Below are 19,406 nucleotides of genomic sequence, written 5' to 3' on the forward strand. Positions count from 1 at the left end.
TTGTTGAAAAACCCAAAAATTCTAAGCGGCACTACACCTGCGCTCGTCACCTTGTGACATAAGGTGTCATGTCTCATTTGCCCAGTAATTTAAAGGCTAAAAACTAGCTTCGGCACCCTTCAGAACGAAACACAGTAATGTTGACACATTACTGCTTCACGGCAGAATTAGGCGCCGTTGTGGTATCCATAATCCAGTGCAAAGGAGCCTCCCACTAGTAAATACGTCACATAATGGAGGATAGAGGAAATACGTCATAGAATTGTAAACCATAGATCGAAAACCATGAATTCTGGGAATGTTTGCCATCATGGTAGCATAATTATGTACATCATATTATAACATATCATATTATATCATAAGACTAACAAGACTATTAATACTCCACCAGTACTTATAGATCCTCTTTTTATTAATCATTCGTTACCGCTTGTTTTTGAAATTATCTTTCCGCACGCGCATTACGTATGGAAGCAGTGTGGCTTATAAAATCTCATGTCTTACTGGCCCCTTGGGTTTATATTATAAAATAACGATGAATACTTATAAAAAAAAGAATGTTTTTTTGCGTGCATTACTTCCCAGGTAAATATAATATTGATTATGTAACTTTCCAAGACTTTTCGGGTATGCTGTCCTGATGTTATTTGAATTGAGCTAAATATTGTCCATCCTTTTAAATAAAACTATACCTATGAAAAAATATTGGCGTATTATTATTTTAGCTTACGTATATAATTTATTATATTATATACGTAAATAAAAAAATATTATATTTAGGTATATAATTTATCGGTAACTTATTACTTCACCCTGATTAGATCAATTCTAGTTTTCACTCACCTATCGATATGTTTATTCATTTTTGTACAACACTAGGTATTTTGACAGAAGTCAAATCTATGGTTATAGAGTTCCTACTACTTCAACTTTTTATATGTTATTTTTCTCAATTTATGAAAAAGTTCTGACGAGCCATTACTTTAGGGGAATCGTTCCAAGACAAAAAGATAAGGAAAGATTTAACTGCACTCGCCTCATCCTTGCTCGTCATTATTGCTAAAACCTATTTATTTCGGTGACAGTGAACATTTCTGGTCTTTACTCCGGAGGGTCAGATTCCTCTTGTCTTTAGAAGATACGGAAACATGCAGAAACGCTAGGGCATATTTTGTGAGGATTCCGTTGAAAATACTTATACCAGCTTGTCGATGCACTCTAAAATAAGATTTGCTATTTTAGATGTAGAATATTGTAATGTTAAGAAATATGAAAGAAAACAAAATATGAGGAAACTAGCCTACCTAAATAAGTTTTGTCTCCCGCGATGATCTCTTTCCACTGTTATAAAACACGGAGAAGAAAGAAACTTTAACAGTAGGTATGAAGGGAAACATTCCGTACTATCTATAGCGAAACCTGTTCTAACCGACTTGTAAGCCGAAGAAGATTCGAACCGATTAATAAAAATAAAAATTTTATTCGGTTTTGCTCTAACTGTAACTGAATATGCCTCACATGTAAGCGATATTAAAAATATGACACTTTTGGGACTGCTGAAATTACTTACAAAATGTAATCTCACAGCATTAAAAAAAATGTGTACTAGCTTCGTAGGAATAAAAATATTTTCAGGGGACACCCGGGTTTGAACCGGGGACCTCTCGATCTGCAGTCGAATGCTCTACCACTGAGCTATATCCCCTGTGATGATATTGTTGAAAAATTTCATCAAAAGCAGTTACTTCTAAAGGACTTAATAAAATATTTTTTTAATATTTTTGACAACCACTCTTTGGCATTTCATTAATAACACAAATACGCGCCTGCGACTTTGCCCGCATAGATTTATGAACAGTTAAGCCGTTTTACGATTAGCGTACACTTTTAACTTTAACACTAACAATTACAGACCGACAAATCAACAAAACTTATAATAACAATTATTTAATCACTTACACGAGCACAATATGCATAATTTTTTCATTGATAGAGAAGTAATAATACAAATCGAATACTAAATAAAACTAATAAATAATAATACAGATTGAAAGTATTCACAGATAAATAATTAATAATGTATATAGAAAAAGTAAACATAAAATAGTTTAATCTAATATAGAAATAAAAAAACAAAAGATTTGTCGCCCCCGGGTGGGCTCGAACCACCAACCTTTCGGTTAACAGCCGAACGCGCTAGCCAATTGCGCCACGGAGGCTGTGATGACACGTTCTTAATTTAGTATCATATTGTCTTCTTCACAAATTATTGTAATTTGCTTTGGTAAGTAAAGCTGTAGTGTAGTTCAATCAACTTTGTCAAAGTACTACAAAATGGGTAGGGTATGGTAGATATTTAGATAGTATGTAATTTTCTTCTATGAACTTTTAAGATGTAAAAAAGTAGTTACGGTGGCATAGGTAACTACAGTAGTTGGACATAATATGGTATCGCGGATTTTTTTTGTAGATATTGATACATTCTTTAACACTGTAGGACGTTTTTGAAGTTATACTTCTTTTGGTGCGATGGAGAAAAATGATGAGAGTGAATTTTTACGATGCGCGCGCACACTGACACCTGAATTCTACATCGTGAAGTTAGTTCTAGGTGGCATGAAGATCGATAACTATGTTCAAGTTGTATATTCTAGTATTTTTATATTTAGAACACGTGTTTCGTAACAGTACAATTAAACAGTGTGAATAAATAAATATTATTTTGGTGTTTTTATTAAATCATTTTCATATACGAGGGTGATAGTATTTACTAATAATTTACTAATATATCTATATATATTGAATATAAGTGATAACACTGATTTGAATAAACTGTTTTGAGTGCATTTATAGATTTGAGATTAATTGTCGGTATACATATAATTTATTTACATCGTTAATTAAAAACTATTACATTATTATTTAAAAAGTATTTTTTTTTGTTTTGTTTTATTTCTGGTATATTAACAAATTTTATGTATAAATAAAAAAAATATTTTCCATACTTCTTTATATTAACCTTAAATGCTGAGTGTTTAAAATACTATCTTTTATCTTAACTATTTGTTGAAATTTTATTTATTTTTCCATACGCCAAAGAAGTAAGGAATAACTTCTAACGCGTGTACATAATAAGAACACACTCTCATTTTTTGAATAGTTTCTGCAGCGCACGCGTTGACAATTTTTTATGACAATTTTTTTACACCTTGGGTTATATTATGGAATTTTTATAATGGATCTCTATTTTTTTTTTGATAATGTTATATAGTCTATGTCACTCAGTGAAGACGCAACTTTCTAATGGTGAAAGATTTTTTGAAATTGGTCCAGTAGTTTTTGTGTTATAACATTACAAGCATACATACGAAAACACAAATATTGTCATGACGTTTCTATATACATATATAATTAATAAGATTATTATTCCGAGACTTCAGTTTATCACATCTAAGAATGTCTTGGAGAGACCAAATTTGACACATGAGTGACTTGACAGTTGACACGCACGAGAAGACAAAGTTATTTTCATTAGCATACATGTGATCAAATCAAAAAGCACTTTGTACAAAAATTCTATGTAAATGACAATTATGAATGTCAAGTTTTTTATACATTAACTACTATGGTTATTATTAATTTATGAATGACTAGCTGACCCAGCAAACGTCATGCCATAGAAATTGTAGTGATCTTTTCCTTGCTAGTTGATAAGAGATGGCGCTAGTTGTATTCATTAGTAACAATCACACTTCTTTTAAATTTTGTATAATTCACACTATAGTTTTATAAATTATAGCCTATTTGTTATTCTGGTGTGTAAGCTATATTATTGTAAAGTTTCATCAAAATCTATTCAGTAGATTTTGCGTTAAAGTTCAAACATACATCCAGACATACAAACTTTCACATTTATATTAGTAGGACTAGTAGGAATTAATAGGACTAGTAGGATAGTTAATCAAGGTAATAAACCTTGATTAACTTCTCTGATGTGGTAATTTCTGAATTGAAATGTTAATTGTCAAACCTATAGGGAAGGCGTCCTTAGTGTCATATAAGAGCTCTTTGGTGTGGGCAATATTAGATTAGTATTTTGATTTCAATGGTTTTAGTTTCACGTAAAATTTCTTAAAGATATTTAATTTTCTTTTGCCTGGACTTATGATTGGTCGAAGCGGATGTATGTAGTGAACGGCTATAGAATACAAATACAAATACAAAAAAATACAAAATGTTTATTTTCTTTATCAAGTATGTACATAAATCAATATTCATGATTGGAGCCTTCTTTTAAGCACAATAGCGCCTGTGTTAGAAGACTCCGCTCTTCCATAGCTTATTAATATTTATTACATTATTTACAAACAATCAAACTGTAATTACTAAGAAGTATATCTAAAAAGTATGTATAGTAAGAAATAAGGTGTGTAAGGTGTGTGCAATGGGTGTGTTGTGAGTGTTAAGGTGTGAGAGTTATTATGAAGTGTGTGTGAGTCAATGTGTAATTGTGATCAAATGAATGAATCTTGTATAAGTATGTCTATAATGAAATGTTTGTGTTACTGTTAAATTAATATGATTGTGTTAAATAGAATATATAGAGAATAAACCTACAGTATAGTTTCAACAAAAAATCTGATTTTTATTTAGGTACTGGCATAATAAGCACTAATAGTGCGACATGCACCATAAAAATTATTGAAATAATAGTTACATCCTTTGTGCCGCTCAGTGCAGCGCTGCCAAAGAATATTAATAAAATTATACTCACGAATAGGCGCTGTGGTAATGCGGTCCGGCTCTAATCACAAATTTAAAACTGGCTATCGTCTTTGATATATTTGCATGATCTGATGAGTAATTTTCATACAGCAAATGTATCCCGTATGGTCTAGTGGCTAGGATACCTGGCTTTCACCCAGGAGGCTCGGGTTCGATTCCCGGTACGGGAAATATATTTTTGCATTTTTTATTCAAATAATTTAATAAATCTGTTTCACCAATAATAATTGATTCTTTATCATTAAGATTTCATATTACCAATTATGAATTTGAAATTAAATTTAAATACTAAGGTACATTATCATATTTATATTTGTTCCAAAACTTACAGGTAATGCCGGATTCAAAGAGGCGCTTTGGAGAATACGGCTCCAGTTGAATTAGACTGAATAAATAATAATATGATAAAATTTAAAAGTATTTGGCTATCTGATAATAATTTGATATATTCCCAGATTGGGGATGGCACTTTAAAAAGTAAAAGTCGTTGTGCCGTTTACTATCAAGACATTTCGCCCGTGGGGCCTAGAGGCGCGGGGAATGTACTAAGCACTGTCAAAGCGCCTAAATAGGGCTATTAGAAACCCGATGGCAGCTATAACTCGGCTATAATACCTCGTAATAATATTAATATGATTATTAAATAAACACTGAAATAAATAAAATATTATACTTGTCATTTTGTATATATCATTAATCATGAAATAATAATAATGATACTAATTGTTAAGAAGAATGAAAAGAGATATAATTAAATTTGTTTCACATAAAATAATTAAAAAAATTATGTCAGAAGTGGGATTCGAACCCACGCCCTCAGAGAGGACCAGAACAGCTCAGTACCTACAATGTAGGCAAGGTTTCCCTTGAGTCTGGCGCCTTAGACCGCTCGGCCATCCTGACTTGTGAAGATGATTCTAAAATTGTCGTAGTATCTCTGTTATAAAATTTAATTGTTTAATTAAAATTTATATTCGTTACAGATAATAGATACGTTACAGATTACAGTTGTAATAGCAATAAAAACATTTCTTCTAAATTTTAGCATCGCGCTGTGTGGATATATTATCAACGAAATTATTAAAATTGTAGAAGGCGTATGAAGCACCATCTGTTATGTGTCATAGAACAAACGCAACTAATAGTTTGAACTTAATCGAAACGATAACAGATGGCGGTTTAGCATTAATATAATATTATGGATTAAAGTGCTCAGAAGAAAAGAATTTATAATAGTACAGTATCAGAAGTCAGAATACAGAGTACCAAGTGTGAGATTTTTTACCTATTCGATAGCGTTCAAGTTAAAGAATTACGATTTGTATATTGTCGTAAGAACGCCATCTAGTGAGAGTACAGGAAAATATTATGACTGTCCATTGTCAGTACATTTTTATGAAAATTTAATATACGTTCACAAAAATCGTCACCTTTTTGCTCTTAATAGTGATTTTCATTATTATAACACTAGAAATAAGGGATTGCTTGTAACTAATTCTAGTAGGCTTCATAAGATACATAATAGCTTTAAGGGTAAATGTATACACTTCTATAAAGTCCCAGCCACTGTTCAGGCATTATCTATTAATAAATTTAAATGTTTTATAAAAAAATGGCTCTGTCGTAAATCCTATTACTCCACTGCTGAATATCTAAATGATCGGACAGCCTTGGACTAGATTGTGATTATTTTATAGCGATAGAAATGACTATACAATATTGTATATTTTTATTGAAAAGAGCGCAAAAAAAGAATACTGGGAGATCCGATTCTTCTCTTTCAGAGCGCCATTTGTTTCCGAAGCGGTAGTAGTATCTAGTAGTTATTAGAAATGACATCAAAAAGAATTCTAAAGGAATCAATTTTGAGAAAATAAATGCCTTTTATGCCTTTTTATGCCTCTTTTAACATGATAGCACTCTCTCGACATAGGTAAAAAATCACCCACGCAATAGATGGCACTCTGAACTTGTTCTTGTATTGCATCATGTTAACTATTATTCTGTAATAGTTCTGATTCCTGATGTATCCTGATATTTACTTGATGTTTCACCTTTTAACTTTAGCTATGCCAAGGAATACGGTGCAATAGGAATATGGTGCAACACATTCCGCAGACTATGTTAAAGTCAGCGTTACTGTTAACGTTAAATTCAGTTAAACCTTAACTATAACAGCTAATATGATGCAACCCAGGCTGGGAAGCATAATATTAGCTATGCTACTATTAGTGTAAGACTGGTTTATCGGTTAAATTATAACTGAAATTTTATTTCTCTGGTAAATGAGTAAATAAGATTTAATAAAATTGATTAGTCTTGTTTATGAGACGATTTATGCCACTGCTCAAATGAGAATAATCTGATACGAACATTTAGACGTAAAAACAAAGTGTGCGTGTACTTACATGTGCACGCAAGAAGTTATACTTCTTTGGCCTAACGAAGCAAAAATCATCAAAATGATTTATTCCTCGTGCTATTCTACGTTCTAAGAGAGAAAATTTTTGTAAAATACTTGCAAAGATGGCTTGACAATTAATTATTAAATAATGAATACGGCTGTATGGGCTTGAACCCTTTGCCTGTCCTAATAATGGACGAAGAAACAAAAAAAAAAAAACAAATGACGCAAACATCAGAAAATTTTAGGAACCAACTTCAACCTGTTACTTTTGTGTTACAGTTAGTTTGAGTTAAATCTTAAAATGTCACTCTCATCATTATTTCATAACGCGCCTAAATAAGTCTAACTTCAAAAATTTAACCGCCTAATTGGACGTCATTCCGGAAAAACGTTTCAAACCACAATCATGTCGAAATTGAGTTAAGAATACAAAACTGGTCACGTGATTCATATTAACGGACTGACAAAAATATGGCAGCCCTACTGTCACTATTTAAATTACATCACGACTAGTAGTAGTAGCCCAACCCACATGTATGGAATAGACTAATATTTTAAACTTTAAACGCGAATTCCTTAGTCTGATGTTTGTGGCTTGGAACGTTTTTCAGGAACTATGTCCAATTATATGGAATTTTAAAAACTTCATCTCTATATGCTTCAAAAACTTTAAGAGCTATTCGTATAATAATATCATTTTTAAAAAAGAAAATTCGTAAGAACAGCGATATATTACGCGCTAGCTACTCCCACGTTGAAACAGACAGAGAAAACCTTTTAGCGTAGTTTGGCCCGAGCGGATTGAATAATGTATTTCGGCTTAAATACTCCCTTCTCTACGCTTTTATTAGTGGACCTAATTTATAGGAACTTTGGAGTAATGTATGTTTACCAAGAGTTAAAATCCATTTTTTTTTTCTATAGCTCGTCTAGTGTAGACCTGCCATCACCTAAATTGAGGGCCTCGGACTAAAAGTCAGAAACACAGAATTTTTGCCAGACGCACGTGAAAAAAAAATTAAAACATCTCTTTAACATACAACTATTTTTATTTATAGAAAATCAGATATTCAAATGAAACACCTAATTAACTATCTCTATCTCTCTAGAGATCTATCTCCATTATTTAATATCTATCCTCTAGTAAGTTACGACTATGTTAGGTCTGATACCCCACGCTAGCAAAATCCTTCTTCACATCTTGAATGAGCGTCTGAAATCCTAGAAATCTAGAGAAATATCGCCAGAGCAGGCTGGGTTCGTAAAAGGAAAGGGTACAAGGGAGCAGATACTGTCCATCCGCCAGATAATCGAAAAATCCCGAGAATTCAATAAACCTACATATATCTGTTTTGTTGATTTCTCCAAGGCGTTTGACTCTGTCAAGTGGCCGAAACTCTGGAATACTCTCCTAGAAATGGGTACCCCAAAACATCTGGTATCACTTCTTAGGCACCTTTACGAAGATGGTACGGCCTCAGTACGAACCGATGAGATTCTATCCAACAGTTTCCACCCCAGTGCAGGAGTCCGACAAGGATGTATAATTTCTCCATTACTGTTTAACATCTACACAGAACTGATTATGAGAATTGCTTTGGATGGTTGGACAGACGGTATCACTATTGGAGGACAAAACATATCGAACTTACGCTACGCGGATGATACCACCCTCTTCGCAAGTAGCATCCCTCATATGGAAGAGCTACTACACAGGCTGGAAAACGTTAGTCTTGATTTTGGCCTCAGAATTAATCGCAGCAAGACCAAAGTGATGATTGTCGACCGTGCTAAGAACAACTCGCCAGAGGTTAAGAAAGTAGCAAATTGCGAGGTAGTGCCTACTTACATATACCTGGGGGCACTGATTTCAAATAATGGCGGCTGCATAGACGAAATCAAACGACGCATGGCAATCTCCAGATCGGCTATGGATAAATTGAGGAAAATATGGAAGGATCGCAATATTACTAAAACCACAAAAATACGACTTGTAAGGGCTCTCATATTCCCCATATTCCTCTACGCTGCTGAGACATGGACCCTACGAGAAAGTGAGAAGAAAAAGATCAATGCTCTTGAGATGTGGTGCTGGAGAAGAATGCTCGGTATATCGTGGACCGAATTCCGAACCAATAAGTCCATTCTTCGGGAGCTCGGCATCGAACAGAGACTGTCCACTAACGTACAAGCTCGCATTCTCACTTTCTTCGGGCATGTATCGCGACGTGGAAGCGACTCCATAGAACGCTTAATAGTGCAGGGTAAAGTCGAGGTCACTAGACCAAGAGGCAGGTCCCCGATGAGGTGGACGGACCAAGTGAGGCAAGCTGTCGACGGTACTCTGCATGAATGCACGAGAAGAGCGGCAGTTCGCGACGAGTGGCGTCGCATTGTCAAACAGGCCACTAACCTCGACGTGACGACCACGACCACTCTGACAAGAGTGTAACGCCGAAGAAGAAGAATGTTAGGTTATGTTACCATTTCTGCTGTGAATCAGCAATGTGTAATATTACTGTGTTTCGGTCTGAAGGGCGCTGTAGCTAGTGGAATAACTGGTCAAATGAGACTTAACATCTTATGTCTCAAGGTGATGAGCGCAGTTGTAGTGCTGCTCAGATTTTTTTGGGTTTTTTAAGAATCCTGAGCGGCACAGCATTGTAGTGCGCATGGCGTATCAATTACAATCAGATGAACGCCCTGCTCGTCCCTTATTGTCATAAAATAAATACAAGGACAAAAATCAACGCTCAACCTAAGTCAAATTCAAAAATTTTTTGGTTGATAAAAATTTGTTTCGTATCGCCCTCGATTTATAGGAAACCAATAACTGCATATTTTGTTTTTTAAAATTTCTCGAACTCTTGACAGAAATCGACCCAAAAGATTTTTCAAAAAAATTACATCCTGTATTATTGATTCAATGGACTCTGTTGACTCTTTTCACGACTTTTTTCTAAGTCTCGTAGTTTCCGAATTTTCCATCATCACCTTTTCAAAAAACCACCCTGTTAGGATTAAATATTATCTATAACATAGAAATTAGGTCAAAACAGCTAATGGGGGTGAGTTAGGGCAAACGATTACTATCGCCCATGCTTTCAAACGTTTACGGTGGGTTTGAAATGGAACTAAAGGAACTATCATCAAAACTTTGCTTTTAGAAAGAAAATTCTTTAAATATATTTTGCAGATCAAGTCAGTACCGCTGGATATTATCACAAAAGTCTTAACGATATTTCCATCAATATAACACAAAACGACTAGGTATCTTAAATCACGGTAGATTTGAATGAATAAAAATTCTCTTTTGCCAATTTTTTGCACTTAAAATTATGTGCATAGAATTACAATTTGTACATTTTATAAGAGTTATTCAAATTCAAATACTTTTATTCAAAATAGCATTTAATTTTTACTAATTTTATTCACTTATTGATCGTCAAAAACTACCAATTCGAAATAGTGTGCCTCAGACCTAAGAAGAACGGGTGCAATAAACTCAGCGGGTTTTTTTTTTATAAAAATATGGTTACAATGTTATAATATCGTACAATAAACATTTAAAATTAAATAGCCTGAGGGTGTTCGTTCTATTCCTGTTTGTGTTATCATTAAAAAATCATTAATGCTACAATAACCTTTACCACACAAACGTTTTATAACAATTATTTTGAATTTCGTAATACATTTGTTTTGTACTTTTTCTGGGATCATCTTGTAGAAGCATATACCTTGCCTAATAAAATACTAACTCTACTTTACCGTTTGTTCCTCGTGTTCACATTATGATTGTCGCAGTTTCTAGCAAATTCCATAATGTGCTTATGTATTTAAAGAACATTATCAAGAATACTTAGTCTGGCCATAAATACTGTTACAATTAAAAATAAACAAAATATTACATTTGAAATTGGAATCTGTCATTTGTATATGATTGTTCATTGGGTTTTCTCATTTTGGCGCCATTACATTGTACAATATGTCGCGATATTAAAATGGAGTAGGGTGATAAAGAGAAAAGATTCGCTGTAATTGCATTAAACAGAGTAGGTATGGAGCCAAATGCAATTTTTAAAACTCTCCATACGCTTGGTATTAGTATAGTGCTGTGCCGTTTGTGACCGAAAAAGATCTGGCCGTCCACGTAATGTTACACAATAACATTAAAGTCAAAGTCACGGACTAGTAAATCAATAAGGACTCCGTGTCTCCTTACATAACAGTGTAGCACCAAAACAAGCCGATTAACGTGTAAATACATAGCCCCACACACACACTTACACTACTACAGGCCGATAGGCGCCCATAATGAGAATTGTCATCGTCTGTGACAGATCAGTTTGCGTCTCAATCAAATATTTTAAAAATGCCGTCGAGCGTTATGAAAAAATGTACAAACGATACTATTTAAGTATTTGTGGGCATTTATGATTATTTAAGGGAGAAAAAATTGTGTAACTAGTATCCCCCGTAACCGCCCACACACTAGCATAACGGTGCTTCACTTGCTAATATCACGGCGCGGAGTCCTTCTTTTTTTACTCGTCCGTGGTCATAGTCAAAAATATTTTATTGACATAAAATCAAAAGATTGCTCGTCAACGTCAATCACAAACACACAATCTAGATACATGCTATATTAAAATGGTATAGGACATATATAAACAACATATATTTAAGTTGTGATTCCTTCAGCTCTATTTACATAAATCACTCGGTCGTTGATTACAGGCTCCTTTCCGTTCGGTGAATTCTAAACAGAATCCATAAGTAATGTAGAAGTATTCCGCCGCAACCTCCATCCCTCATCACAACGCCTTTGAGGGCTGTGGAAATTTTCAATTCCACCGTGTTTTTAAAAAGATTTACAATAACGTCTACTTAGTTAAAATTTGATATTATTTATTGAAGTATTTTTAAAGTGAAAACTTAATCAGACGCTCTGAGTAATTTGTTTTATGTGAATTAAATACATTTATTTGTACTTTTTTTTATGAAAATAAGGGACGAGACGAGCAGGACGTTCAGCTGATGGTAATTGATACGCACTACCTATTACAATGCAGTGCCGCTCAGGATTCTTGAAAAACCCAAAAATTCTGAGCGGTACTACAATTGCGCTCGTCACCTTGAGACTTAAGAAGTTAAGTCTCATTTGCCCAGTAATTTCACTAGCTACGGCGCCCTTCAGAGCGAAACACAGTAATGTTTACACATTACTGCTTCACGGCAGAAATAGGTGCCGTTGTGGTAAACATAATCTAACCGGCATCCTGTGTAAAGGAGCCTCCCACTGGTAAACGCTTGACAATGTAACGCTTATTTGGGTAAAATCCAATTTTTGTCTAAGATTAATCCTGAATCTTTTATAGTTTTATCATGTTAGAAGATTGTTTGGTTTGAGTTTTTGTCAGATTATTAGTAAATAAATTATATTCCTTGAACCATGTCAATATAGTTTAATTTTTTTTATGACGTTCTATACATATGGACATATCATTCGCAGTCTGACAGCGGGACGGGAAAAGTGTGCTTAAAGACAATGTAAGCACACTTTTCTCCTTAGTCGTGTGTTAACTGTGTGTCAATCAACAAGCATAAGTGTGCTATAAAAAGTGCTTAAATAATACATTAACGACTCAAAAAAAGATGATGTGACTTATCATCGGTAAGGTTGTTTCATTTATATAAGATTGATATGCAAAAAGCCAAAGTAATTTAATAAAAACGAATTTTTTTTTATTAAATATGGTACAATTATTGAGAAGTCCCCAGACAAGACCCGCTTGTCAGAATGGGACAGATGAAAGGACACAGTCAGAAATGAAAAGAATAGAGTCGCTCTTTTTAAACGACTTCAAAAAAAGAGGTGGATCTCAATTTACCTTACCTCAGAACTTTCAACTGGGTGAACCGATTTTGATAATCCTTTTTTTTTATTTCAAAGCTGGTGCTTCCTGTCTGGTCCCTTGATTTGGTCGAGATCTGACAATGGTAAATGAAAACCATAAAAATCTTAAATTTGCTATAAGTATGTGCGCAATAAATTTACAAATAACTTTAAATTTAAATTAATTACGAATAACGATAATTCGTTTGTTTATTGGAAAGGATATACTTCAAAGGTAGTTTGGTGATAGTTTGATTACGTTCTCTCATTGAATAACGATAATCGTTACAAGAATTAGATTTATTAATTAGATTGTATAAAAATACGCAATTATTTTTATACTTTTTAGTGCATGTTATATCTATTGTTTTGGAATGGTGTTTTTGAAGTCGATTGTATTTTTGTTTAAAATCTTTTTAAAGGCCTAGTCAACAATGATTAGCTATATTGTATTCTGTGTAGTGTGAACGGCTAACAAGAATGTGAACATACTAGTGCTATTTACACGTTATCACGGAAGTATGGTTACTTCGTGAAAAACGATACTTATGTAGATCGCAAATATGTAAAAGCTAATATTTTTCAGCTTTCCTGTACATGAAATAGTGAAAGAGATTTGGCGCTAGTTGGTAGCAAGAGAGAGATGTGAAGAATTTTACAAACCAAATAAGTCGAGTGACATTTGCTTGAATCATTTCCTCGAAGTTGATTTATATTATATACACCACTAAAAGATTTAAGCGTTTAAAAATTCATGTTCATTAACATATGATAAAACGTTTTTAATTTTAAAAGTATTGAAATCTCTTTCGAAAGTCAATATACATTGTCAATTTTAAAGTCAAATTAGCCATATTTATAATTTGACAAAAGCTGTCATACCATGATATGTTGGTGTCCACTTACACTACATATACCAAAAAATATCAAAGTCTTAATGACAAATTTTATTTAATTCAACGAACCTAACATTTAAATAACCAGTTTAACTAATTATTTTATGTGAATAAAAATATTATATTTGAGTATTAGTTTCTCTCATTAAAAGTTACCTTAACTATTAAATCCAAATCTCTTTAGAACGTAAAGAAGTAACAAATATAAACACAAGCCAATAAATAAGCATACAAACTATCCCCTTTATATTATAAAATATGGAAGTAATTTTTGACTGAAAACGTAAAAAACCTCCGACTGAACAGATCTTCATCGGAAAATAGGGTCAGACTGACGAACGTAAAACTTATAGGAACGCTCTTTTTCTTCTGGGTTTAAAAAAATACCTAACTGCTACTCCACTGATGTCACTGTCCAAATCGGGCTCTAAATTCAAAATACGCAACTGAAACTGAAATAGTGTTTACATTGCTGCCTATTGACCAATAATATTTTAAATAACTGGAGTAAACGCAGAAATGTATAGACATAGCAGTCAAAGGTTATTATGGTGTCATTTGTGGCATGTACCATATTTCGGCTTTGATTTTGTATGAGGTGCATTGTCTATATGTATAGAACGTCATTGGTTGGTAATAATGATGGCGGAAATTGAAAAAATACTAGTAATTACTGTTTGGAATATTTCGAAAGAAACCATAGTATTGATATTATTAAGAGGAAAATGTCGAAAAAAATCCGTTCATAGGAATATTATTGGATTTTGGAGAAACTAAGATTGGGAGAATATGTATTGCTTGTGATGGAATTAGCTTATCAGGGGATATTTCTTGATATAAAAATGGCGCCCGAATATCATATTATGTTCAAGTTACTTTAATTTTCTTATATAAGTAACACTTTAATATACACAAATATAAAAAATAATAATTAGGTAAAGATGTAAATAGACATAATATTGAAATTGACAATTTGAGACGTATGTATCGACATTCAACAAATTATTTGAAGTAACACTTTCACTAGATGGCGCTCTTTCGACGCCATATAAATCGTAGTTAAGTTTTACGCGATCGAGCGATCGAAGCGAATAGGTAAAAAATCTCACACTTGACACTCAGTTGAAAGGTTTCAAATTTTTATCAAACTGATTTTTATTGCTTCGAATTTTATTGAACGTCTGTTCATAAATATCCAATCCATCACAGTTTCACAGAGCTTAATACATCATCGTAAACAAAAACTACAACTAGGAGGATGTAATAAGAGACGGAAGTGCGTAAACAAAATTTGTAGTTTAGTTTACTACTTATATCAATAAGTTTAGTAATAGATAATTTTTCTAGCAACAACTTATTCAAATGTACATATACATCTGTATAAGTGCATCCAACATAAAGTTTCTAACTTATGTGGGTCAGCCTATTGTGTACCACTGGCTCATTGCTGCCTTACTTCAGCTATTACGTCAGCTTTTAAAATTTAGAAAGAAATTAAACTCGCGCATTCAAATTCAAATATTATTATTCAAAATCATTTATTGAACGTCATAAATTACCACCCATTCAAACTAGACTGCCTCAGACCTGAGAAGATATATATATGTATATATCTGATGTATAGTTGATATAAGATGGGTGTAGATAAGTTGTCTAAGGTTTTATTATTACTCCGAGATTACAGTCGAATTTGCGAAATATTTTTTACTCTTTTTTATATTTATTAAAATTTGGTTATCACTACTGACTTAGCACTTGGAGTAAAGATACTCTTACGTTTATTGATAAGAGTATAAGGGTAAATATAATTGAAATTTTAATACTTAAAAGTGTAATAGTTATTTATAGTGTAATGTGATACATGTGAAAAACCCACATTCGTGTTTTAATATCAAATTATCAGCAGTTGCATACAAGACTTTATCTACACCCAGAATATGAATCCTATTTAAAAGATTCTGAAACAGTTAGCTAACAGAGGATTCATATTATGGGTGTAGATAAAAGAATAAAAAAGACATTGAACCAATTGATGAATTACCTACGTATGTAATATTTTTCTAATAAAAGGGGGCAAACAGGTAAGAGGATCACGCGATGGGAAATGGTTAGGCAACCACTCATGGACATCCGCAACACGTGAGATCAACAGAATATGTGTTGCCGGCTTTAACGTTTAGGCCCAGTATCCACCAAAGCGGAGAGGAGAGGAGATGTATTTTAATAACCAATAATATTTCTTTATATCCGCATCTCCTCTCAGCTTAGCTTTGGTTAAAATAGATCAAGCGGAGAGGAGAGGAGATGTCTCATTTGTCTATAGAAATTTGTGCCGCGTCGAGCGTTCAAGCGGCGCGGCGGAGCGGAGATGCTTGCGGGCGGCCCTCGCTCGCAATCCCCTTTCCCCTTCTCCCCGCTCCTCGCACACCCGGAAGCGTTGTTATAAGCACAGCTCACATCTCCTCTACGCGATCCCAGCGGAAACTCCATAGGGAGTGCCGCTTGCGCCTCTCTCTCCCCATGAGAAGGTCGCCTTCGATGTAGGCTTAGAGGGCACCTGCCCAAAGCCAACTGCAGGTGGTGTTTAGTGGGTAGGCACCTAGGTTTTCACGTGAGTCCCACATAACCAACGCAGACTTAGGCTGCGTTGGTATGCATGAGCATTCACCACCTCCCTCCCGTCGTTATCCCGGAGGGTAGCCCATTCCCTTGCTTGGGCGCACTACGCTTTGGTCGAAATAACCTGACAGCTTCTAGGCTTATCTCCTCGCCTCTCCGCTTTGCTGGATCCCGGGCCTATAGTATGCTCTATGTTTGAAGGCCCCTTAGCCTGAGATCTATAGACCGTACTTAGACTTTTCTTAGACTTCACTTACGTAAAACTTAGCTGAATGTGAAAAACGCAAACTTGACATTGGACTGTCTTAGCTTAAGCTCAGCATAATTTCAGATGACAAATTACTAGAAATATTAAAATTATGCTTACTTAATCTTTTATTTGGTGTAACTTATAAGTGTAACTTAGCTAAGTTTTACTTACTTAAGTAGATTATCTATTATTTAGATTTTGCTAAGACTTTAAGTCTGAAGGACGGTCTTAACATATATCTTGGCCTAAGTCGTAGCCGTTCGAAAAATGCAGCTGGTGATTGTTTCCACAAAGTGTCCGAAAAAAATCTATTATTATTATTTATATAAATAGATAGCAAAATTATCTTTTTAGTACAAAATCTCGCTCGATGTATTTATTATACAAAATTTCAATTTAAAATACAATTTTCTTAAATATTTTGTCAAATAATATTTAGTAATTCTAGTAATAAAATAATAAAGTTTTTGTTTTTTGTATTTATTATATTCTTAGATAAAGATTTTTTTTTAATACTAGATTTTTTTTTATTGTAAAATTTTTATTTAGGTCCTAATTAAATTGTATTCTTATAATGATAAAATATATTTAAAAAATTAATAATATTTAATGATAAAACGTGAAGTTGAGGCTGTTAATTTTCCTTCACATGAATTCTGAATAAATAATTGAATTTTCAGTTGTCAACTGGGAAACTCCGAATACACAATTATGTAAATGAAATTTAGGTAAGTACATGAATAAATTATCGGGTGAATGTAAAAGCTGAACGACAGAGTGAAAAGATGTCGAACCAATAAGACGGAAGAAAATACGTCTTGTTTACCTTTTTATTTGTTTTCTATTTCGACGTTTTAAGGCTAGCTTGCTCAAACTACCTAAAGTGAATTATTATGAAAAAACATTTTATTTTAAACGACTGTACCTATTCATTATGTTTCGACACGATCGTACTTTTACCGTTCCCGCCCGTTTCGCTGGGTGAATTTTAAAAGGAAATTAAATAAACAATAAAAAAAAAATCTTTGATAAATTTCGCATCGAATGGTGGTAGTTTCATGTCGATACGACCAGTGCTTTAGGCTTGAAAATGCCTCAAACAAAGACCATTTTCATTATACATATAGAGTAGCCGTTCCGGCCCGCTTCGCTGAGCGAACTTTAAAAGGACATAATAAAAACATAAGTAGCCATAAACCATCTATGATAAATTTCGCATCGAATGGTAGTAGTTTTATGTCGATACGATCAGTGGTTTAGGCTTGAAAATGACTCAAACAAAGACCATTTTCATTATATATATAGAGTAGCCGTTCCGGCCCGCTTCGCTGGGCCAATTTAAAAAGGAAATAATAAAAAAATCAATAGCCATAAACCATCTTGGATAAATTTAGCATCGAATGGTGGTAGTTTCATGTCGATACGATCAGTGGTTTAGGCGTGAAGTAACCTCATTAAAGACCATTTTCATTATATATATTTGGACTAGTCGTTCCGGCCCGCTTCGCTGCGCAAATTTCAAAAAGAAATATTAAAAAAATAAGTAACCATCAACCATCTAAGATAAATTTCGAATGGTGGTAGATTTATGACGACCTGTGGTTTAGGCTTGAAAGAGCCTCAAACGAAGACCATTTTCATTATATATATATAGAGTAGAAGTTCCGGCCTGCTTCGCTGGGCGAATTTCGAAAAGAAATAATAAAAATATAAGTAGCCATAAACCATCTATGATAAATTTCGCATCGAATGGCGGTAAATTCATGTCGATACGATTAATTTGTGGTTTAGGCGTAAAGGAGCCTCAAACAAAGACCATTTTCATGATATATATATATCATGAAAATGCATACTTCAAACAAACATTTAAATTGGAATTTTTAAAGAGCATATTTAATAGTGGTTTTTATGAAGCAACATTGTAATCAATAGTAGATTGTTAACCGAGGGTCGAAAGAATCAATTTCCGAGGTATTTAGACTCGGCTATAGTCCGAGTAGGAATTGATTATTTTACCCGTGTTAAACACTCTACTTTTCATTTCGAATATGAGGATAATAATACTAGTTGTTAAAACTATAAATAGCTATAAAACTACTAATATAATATGTTTTCTCATCATATAACGAGTGGGAGGCACCTTTGTTTAGGATGCCGGCTAGATTATGGGCACCACAACGGCGTCTATTTCTGCCTTTAAGCAGTAATGTGTAAGCGTTATTGTGTTTGGTCTGAAGGGTGCCGTAGCTAGTGAAATAACTTAGCAAATGAGACTTAACATCTTATGTCTCAAGGTGACGAGCGTACTTGTAGTGCCGCTCAGAATTTTTTGGTTTTTCAAGAATCACTGCATTGTAATACGGGTAGGTAGAATTACTAACAGCTTAACGTCCTTCTCTACTTATCCCTTATTGTCATAAAACAATATGTTTACCTACACTTTATAAAGTCCGATAAAATGCTGGACACTGTGTCAATAATAAGTATTTTATTCAAATCAAATCAAAAATATTTTATTTTACAGGTATTCTTTTCATAATAAAAAAAAAACTC

The 19,406-nt window shown here is 33.6% G+C and overlaps 4 non-coding genes across 4 annotated transcripts; 1 reads left to right on the forward strand and 3 right to left on the reverse strand.

Annotated features, from left to right (window-relative positions):
* Nucleotides 1–1,633: 1,633 nt before the first annotated feature.
* Trnac-gca (transfer RNA cysteine (anticodon GCA)) lies at nucleotides 1,634–1,705 on the reverse strand. The gene has a single exon. It is a non-coding gene; the product is annotated as a tRNA-Cys (tRNA).
* Nucleotides 1,706–2,145: 440 nt separating this feature from the next.
* Trnan-guu (transfer RNA asparagine (anticodon GUU)) lies at nucleotides 2,146–2,219 on the reverse strand. Its single transcript has one exon. It is a non-coding gene; the product is annotated as a tRNA-Asn (tRNA).
* Nucleotides 2,220–4,883: 2,664 nt separating this feature from the next.
* On the forward strand, nucleotides 4,884–4,955 carry Trnae-uuc (transfer RNA glutamic acid (anticodon UUC)). Its single transcript has one exon. It is a non-coding gene; the product is annotated as a tRNA-Glu (tRNA).
* Nucleotides 4,956–5,572: 617 nt separating this feature from the next.
* Nucleotides 5,573–5,688, reverse strand: Trnal-caa (transfer RNA leucine (anticodon CAA)). The gene is made up of 2 exons: nucleotides 5,651–5,688; nucleotides 5,573–5,617 (listed from the first exon to the last, which is right to left on the reverse strand). It is a non-coding gene; the product is annotated as a tRNA-Leu (tRNA).
* Between the last annotated feature and the right edge of the window lie 13,718 nt (nucleotides 5,689–19,406).

The sequence above is a fragment of the Leptidea sinapis genome, chromosome 15 (assembly GCF_905404315.1).
Source record: "Leptidea sinapis chromosome 15, ilLepSina1.1, whole genome shotgun sequence".
Classification (NCBI taxonomy): domain Eukaryota; kingdom Metazoa; phylum Arthropoda; class Insecta; order Lepidoptera; family Pieridae; genus Leptidea; species Leptidea sinapis.